The following is a 6,846-nucleotide window of genomic DNA, read 5'->3' on the forward strand; positions in this document are numbered from 1 at the left end:
ACAAGGATCGGGGTGTGACAGATTGGTATCAGAGCCCTTGACTATAGGGAATTAGGTTAATTGCCTTGACCTAGTCTATAGCCTCTAGGGTCCTCTCGTATGCTAGTTTATAAAATGCACACACAACTGCATGCAATTCACACTTAGAAAATCCTAGGAATACCTTTGTGTGTTAATTGCTCCCTTAAGTGCATACGTATTACTCCTGACACTTATATGTGTGCATACACTGGTGAATATTCTCCTCTTTCTCTGAAAATCACACACATATTCAAGTGGTTTAAAAATATATATATATATACATATATATTCCTTAGAGCTCATAGGAAATTCAAAGTCATCCACTCTAGTTGGGTAGGATCATAGTAATGGACGCGTAGTAACTGGAAGGGGGAGGTGTCGGTAGCCCGAAAGTCCTGACTAGGCAAGCATTCGTATACATCCCAATAAACTGAGGGACCAGTTTGCTTACCTGGGGACCAAAGGCAAGAGTTCCCAAACCTATAGGCCAAAGCGCGTCATTCACATTACTTTTGAGCCATCAAAATACCCGACCTTATCAAACGTATCTAAAAGGATACACTCCAAAATGGCCAACTCATTGGACTATTAAGTTCCCTAATGGGCCTAGAAGTGGGAAAGACATGTGAAAACTTAGTTTTGTGGGGGCCCACGCAAGTGCTACATGTTTCACATTTAGTAACCATGGAAAGCCCAAAAGGTGCCCAACACTCCTAACCATGGCCCAACAAGTGTTTTACAATTATTTTACCCAACAATGTCTAAAAACTTTTTTTCCATAATCAATTTACAAATGACTCACAAGTCCATATGCGTGTTTCTCGTAGATGTCATTACGACCCCCATACGCTGCTCGCAACAACCGAAGGCTAGCTGCCCTTATCACCAAGGAGGTAGCAAACGTCATCCCAACAATTGCAACCCAACTTCATTCTCTTCAGCCACAAGCTCCAGCAACCACTCCTCGTTGCTCGTTCAAGCACTTTCGTAACTGCAATCCGCCTTACTTCAAAGGCATCGAGGGTGCCACCGCACTCCTCACATGGATTGAAGAAATGGAGAGTACTTTCATCCATAGCGAGTGTCCTGAGGACCTGATGGTCCGTCATGCTACAGGGTGCCTCCAAGGTCATGCTCTCACATGGTGGAACCTAGAAAAACGGGCAAAGGGAGAGGCTGTATGCCTTGGTATATGTGAATCAAGTCTGGGAAGGATATAGCCTGATCAACTATATCTGTCCGAGGAGTGACTTGCATATACTGGGGGATAGTCATAATGGGCAACAAATCTAACAACCTAACTACATCCTACAGGGAATACTTTAAGAATCGAATCTAAACACCTAAAAATATTATAGGAGTATTTGGTGATACTATAACCAACTTATGTGAAAACTAAAAACCTCTATTAGTAGGCCTATGATAACTGAGTGCATACACCAAGGTTATACATAATTAAAGATATTATAGACTCAGAATCTATGACTATTGCTCTACTTCTTGTTCCTTGTTTGGTTGTGGACTTAGGGTAGACTCATTAGGATCAACAGTCTAATAAAATTTTAATTACACATAACTGGGGGCATGTCGAGTGAATCTTAGGAGTGGATCAGACATGGAACAAATCACAAGATTATAATCAAATTATTCCTACTAAATTCATAAGTCTATTTATAAAGACCTCTGGTATAGAGTCGTCGGCGTAGTCGTGTCGGCAATCTAGAATATAGTTAAATACATAATACAAACTATAATACCCAAATTATACAAAATTTTCTGCATTAAAAATCAATAGATAAACACAATGAAACTGAAAAGGGTATCAAACTATCAAGAGAAAAACACATACAATGTAGATTAAAATCCACTAATTATAACAAAATGGCTAAAAGAAAAGGTAAGGACTAAGGATTGTTAAGTCCTCTCTTCTTATAAATAGCTTTGAAGCAAGTTTGCCTAAGCTTCTTTGTTCCTTCTGTCAATTCCATATCTGGCAATTTCACCATCATCTTCTTGTGCCCTTCTAACGTCTCTATCTCCTCCTTTAATCCCAACTCCTAGTTTTTTTAAAGGTAGATGTAATATATTTTTTCGTGTGAGTTCAAAAAAAAAATTTACAATGAGTTAAGTTTATATAAATATAAATCAGGAAATCGTAGTAAATCAATTGATTTGATGTGGCATATGCCTAGGGCCTATGTTTATGTTATAAAGAAACTAATAATTAAAATTTTAGAAAATACCAAAACTACTTTGGTTACCAAGTGCATGCATACATGCATGAGTAATGTATAGAAGGTTATTATCGTAGTTTACCTTGGCATTTTGAATGAGGGATTGAAGGCTCTTAAGTTTTCTATGAGGCCATCTGTTTATGTTTAGCTCTCTGCATCTTTTCTTCAACACTGTTAACCCTATCCCTAGTTCCTTTGCTGCCATGATTATCGGCATCTCAAAGTACTTCTCTATCTCTTCAAACTCCAATGGTCTCAATCTCTTTGCCATCTTCCGGCCACCGTGATCAGTGGTGGCAGCACTAGAACTACATGTAGCCTCACCACCAGATTTACAGTCTTCACTGAAACTAACCAATGGTAAATTACCATCCTCCCAACAATCCCATAAGCTTATGTCTTCAAGGGGATCAAAATCGTGAAACTCATTTCTAGAAATGATGTTTTGAGCTTTGTTAAGTACTGTGGAAACGTTTTGATCGAGCACTTCATGTAATTTTTCCGACAACTCGTAATCTTGATGGTCGAGCATGTCACCACTGCAAAAATCTAAAAAAAAACTCAAGATAATCAAATCCAACACGATGAAAGACTCTTTTTGATCCCTACAAATCCAAACCATGTTTTGATCAATGTCGACAAAATCACTTTTCTGTGCAAAAGATGGTGTAATGAGTGACGTTTATATATACCTGAAAAGATCTTGATGATCAAAGTACTGAAACCAATCGATGTCATCTATGGGGTTTTGATGATCTGCAGGTGGATCCATTTGTGAGGGAGAAGTTAAAAGTCGCGATAAGAATGTGATGATTTATATAAGTGAAGTGGGAGAAGTAATTAATAGCAAATTGTTGGGAATGCAACAAAACAAGTTAAGCACTTCTGAAAAATTGATAAATGATTTCGGTAACACTCGCGGAATATAAACTAGTGAAAATTACAAACGAAATTGAATATATATAGTCTATGATGTTATGGTTATTGTGTATCTAACAAATGAAGAGAAAATGAATATATATATTCTTTGAGCCGTAACCTTCTTCTTCAATTCACACACATATACGTATCTGTTGCTACAAATGATGACTTGTGTGCCTCATGCATTTAATGCATCACATGCCTACTGCATATTCTTGACTTTGAAGCTACGTATCAGTTTCCAATTTCCCCAGTAGCACACTTTTCATTAGAAAATACTCCAAGTCTTTACACATGAACCAGTTAGAAAGTACTCCAAGTCTTCACAAATGAACCAATTAGAAAGTACTCCAAGTCTTCACACATGCAAATTATGACTTGTGTGTCGCTATAGGTATGTCGTTGGCTCTTGTTAAAAACCTATAGCGACAACAAGTCATCGTAATAGATTAAACCTGTGGTGACGACGAATGCCCTTGCAATCTTAATGATATACGACTAGTTTACGCCAAGCGACTATAAAAGAACTGGTAGGACTTATAATGCAAATTTCGTCAAAATTTGTTGAAACATTCGTAATGATGGAACTCGCTAACTATAAAATATTCATAGTGGTAATACCAATGATAAAACAGGGAGTATAAAAGCACACATAGAATACTCTATCATCCTAAAACAATAAACTCCTTTTAAATTGACTCAGCTCAAGTTACAATAAGAAATTTCCAAGGTCGTCATGTGACATCAGGCGGGTTGTTCCTCACCATAATCAATTTCTTGTACTATGAGAAGTTTTCCACATCTTTTTCCAAACTCTTGAAGTCCCAGTCAAAATGCAAATTTCGGGACGAAATTCCCTCTAACGGGGGGATGATGTGACAACCGTCAAATTTCGGTCAAGTCAAAGTCAAACAAAGTCAACAAGTCAAACCGGTCAACTCCATTAACCCTTGTATGTTAGGGTTTACATTATACAATTCACTATTTCAATGAGAAAACATCATTTGAAAAATTCATGTGTTTGATTTTCCTTAGCCTTAACAGTGCTAAACAACGAACCAAAGCGATAAAACACTATTGCACAATCATCGGGATTGTGTAAGACACTAAATCATGGCTTAACGGGGTTTATGGACCTTTCGTTGCGAAGCCGGACACTCAAAAAGATCACAAACGAAACCTCTCACAATCTCTTTCACTCAACCTCTCTCTATTAAAATCTCTCCCAAATCTCTCTCAAAAGTTCCTTTAAATTTTTGTAATCATTCGGGCCAAAAACCACTTGAAACGGGGTAAAAACGGGTAAAATAGGCTTAAGGACCCAAAACTGAAGCTTCATGACCGAAGTCCCTGTCATAAAGGAAGACGACACACATTTGTCTGTCGTAACCTTATGACGCGCGTGTTGATGACACGCAATGAGTATCAAGGAAGCCTCTGTCATAAAAGAAGACGACATGCATTTTTGCGTGTCATAATTTTTCCGGTTTTTCGACTACGACTTTGTTTTAGGCCCGTTTTTCATCATTTTAACGCAGGATTTTCACCAAAAACTTTATTTTTACAGTTAGAACTCTATATTTCAGTAATCCCCACGTTTTTAGGGCCATTCATACCAATAATTAGTGGGGGAGGTGCTTGAGGTGGAAAGATGACTTTACTTTACTTTATGTCATATGCCACCACTCACACCCACTACATGGCCAACTCTTTTCCACTACATGACCAGCTCTTACCCACTACATGACCAACTCATACCCACTACATGACCAGCCCCACTCCTTGTCTAAGTATAAAAACCCATCCCCTCTCTTCATACTTCTTTCATTCTCTCATTTTCCTCCAAGGATCACACTCCAAATTCTCTCACCATTCTCTCTCAATTCCAAGACTTCCAAGGCTGATTATCAATCTTTCTTCCACTCTTGGTAAGTATAATTCATTCTTCTTATGATTATTACACATCCTTCTACTCAAAATCATAAGAATCTTACACAAACATCGTCACCTTCATGTTAGGTTCTCGATTCGTCAAGGCATCTTCTAAGTGTTCTTGGGTTGAACACTTCTCTTCTCCAACATCCATCCTCTAATAACACATAAGGTGAGTTCATACCCCTATATTTTCATGTTTTTCTTAAGTTTTAAGGGGGGGAATACAAGTTAAATCACCAAAAACACAACTAAACTCATTTAACAGTCTTCAACAGAAACGTTTAACTCCATTCACGGACTGTTTTGGTCAACTTAAACATTTTAGTTTTCAAAACTGTTTCAGACGCATATAGTTCAGGTTCATACCTTTAAAATGACTACTTGCACATCACCATATGATTTTTCTACGATTTATGGTGATTTTTACAAAACTGTCTATCATTTCAGAAACAAAACCGGACCAGTCTGTGAATATGAATATTTTCACACAAGTTGGAGATCACTAAAAATCATGAGAAAATTTATGAACAAACTAGACACACTTTATAAACTCTCAGAATTTGTGGTTTTTGATTTAGACCTTTGATGATTTTTCTATAAATTTTCTAAGAACAGTAACAGAAACGTTATTACTAGAAAAATACCATCAATTTCATTTACGCCTTGTAACTCGTTGAGCAAGGTGTATATCATTATGTAATCATATATTATTACATTATATGTCATTTTGTCTTGGTAATTAGACATACATCAGAAAACAAATGGATTTTTACCTTCACAAGTATGGTAAATAATTAATTTTTATAAACAAAGTTTACATCCGTTATACACAAACATTTGGTAAACTATGACAATTATAGTTTATGAACACTACTACTACCCTTGTTGTGATAAACTATAATAGGTATAGTTTATGATACATTTACATAACAAACTATAATTTGTATTAATACTCTATTCTCGTTTAGCAGTTCCTAAACCAAAACTATTAATTATATTAGGTTTTACGCCATTTTGACCCGAACCGTCTATCGTACGACACACACATTTCGTTTTGGGACTAAGGTGAGTAATCTACCCCATATTTTATAATTTTCAATACTTTTGGGGTGTATCATGCGGTTCTAATATGTTCCAACTTCATTTTATTGTTTTATCACAATTGAGACATTGTTGGGACATTTATACGTGAGTCATTAATTGTATAACTATTGCTTGTTTACGATACATGTACTTGTAGTGCATTATCATTTTTAGTCTAATCTCCATGACTATGCCCGTATTCTTGAGGTACGTTATGGACAATAATAGCGCTATTGGGTTGACCACCCCGCCTTGGGACGCTAAGGTGATTGATCGCACGTGGTTGAGTGTGTATGATGATTAGATGCTCCATCCTATATATTTATATATATATATATATATATATATATATATATACATATGTATATATAGGGTGAGGACTTATTGTTGTTGTTATCATTTGTTAATCAATTTTTGATTTATAAACCGTTATCTCAAATACAATTGTTTGCCGACTTCAAAAGAAAACAAATTTCAAATTATAAATGTTTTAACTTCACAAATTTTCTCTACTAAAATTAGATTACTCACCAACTCTCGTAGTTGACCTGTTTTTACCCATGATGCAGATTTGAAGAATGAAGTTGATGAAAAATAGGTTGTGCCTTAGAAATCCACAAGACTATTTAAATTTGATGTATTAAATGTTGTT

At 36.2% G+C, this 6,846-nt stretch overlaps 1 long non-coding RNA gene across 1 annotated transcript; it reads left to right on the forward strand.

Annotated features, from left to right (window-relative positions):
• Positions 1-5,016: 5,016 nt before the first annotated feature.
• On the forward strand, positions 5,017-6,447 carry LOC145123353 (uncharacterized). The gene is made up of 3 exons (XR_013715108.1): positions 5,017-5,104; positions 5,196-5,280; positions 6,113-6,447. It is a non-coding gene; the product is annotated as an uncharacterized LOC145123353 (long non-coding RNA).
• The last annotated feature ends 399 nt before the right edge of the window (positions 6,448-6,846 follow it).

Source organism: Lactuca virosa, chromosome 7, assembly GCF_052849685.1.
Source record: "Lactuca virosa cultivar CGN04683 chromosome 7, Lactuca_virosa_CGN04683_v6, whole genome shotgun sequence".
NCBI lineage: Eukaryota > Viridiplantae > Streptophyta > Magnoliopsida > Asterales > Asteraceae > Lactuca > Lactuca virosa.